Consider the following 1,099-nt stretch of genomic DNA (forward strand, 5'->3'; position numbering starts at 1 on the left):
AAAAAAAAAAAAAGTTTACTTATCTATTTTGAGAGCGCAAGAGCAGGGGAGGAGCAGAGAGAGAGGGAGAGAGAAAGAATCCCAAGTAGGCTCCATCAGCACGGAGCCCAACATGGGGCTCAAACTCATGAACCATGAGGTCATGACCTGAGCCAAAACAAGAGTCAGACACTTAACTGACTGAGCCACACAGGTGTCCCATCTGTCCCATTCTAAACGGGGACTTTAACCTCCTTCATTACCGGGGTTACTAAATGATCTCATAGTCTATTACCTTGCCAGACCTCAGCCTCTCCTAGAAAGTGATGGATTGGAATAGGATTCCTATCAGAAGGGTGTGGATATATTAGGGATGCCTGGGTGGTTCGGTCAGGTACGCATCCAACTGTTGATTGCGGCTCAGGTCATGCTCTCATGGTTCGTGAGTTCGAGCCCCATGGTGGGCTCCTTGCTGAACATGGAGCCTGTTTGGGATTTCCTCTCTCCCTCTGTCTCTCTGATCCTCCCCTACTCATGCTTTCTCTCTCTCTCTCTCTCTCTCAAAACAAATACACTTAAAAAAAGAAGGGTATGCATGTCTAAGTGGATGGGGGGGAAGCAGTGGACATCCAGAGCCCTCGTTCTTTGGGCTTGATTTAGAGGTGACTTCAGGTGTTTAGGGTGTGCACTGCTGTGCTGTCTTCAACCCTTTCTGTAACGGCTGCCAAGACCATCAGCCCAGGGCCTCCCTTCACTCTCCCTTTGCCTCCATAATTGATTCTATATACAATTTTTTGTCTATAACAGAGCTTCTCAACCTGTCCACTATTGACATTTTGAACCAAAGAATTCTTAATTCTTTGCCTAATTCCTTGTGCATCCCCGGGTTCCTTAACATCCCTGGCCTCGGTGCACCAGTAGCACCTCCCTTTAGTTGTGACAACCAAAAACATGACCTGGTAGTCCCAGGGGTTGGAGGGGGTGGGGGATGTGAAGTTGCCCCCAGTTGAGAACCGTGACTGACACCATCACATTGGGCTGTATTAATTATTTGTCATCAGCACCAGCTCTGAGCTCCTTCCCCGCCATGGCTGTGTTTATTCATTTCTGTGGCACACGG

This window comes from Suricata suricatta, chromosome 16 (genome assembly GCF_006229205.1).
Source record: "Suricata suricatta isolate VVHF042 chromosome 16, meerkat_22Aug2017_6uvM2_HiC, whole genome shotgun sequence".
Lineage (NCBI taxonomy): Eukaryota > Metazoa > Chordata > Mammalia > Carnivora > Herpestidae > Suricata > Suricata suricatta.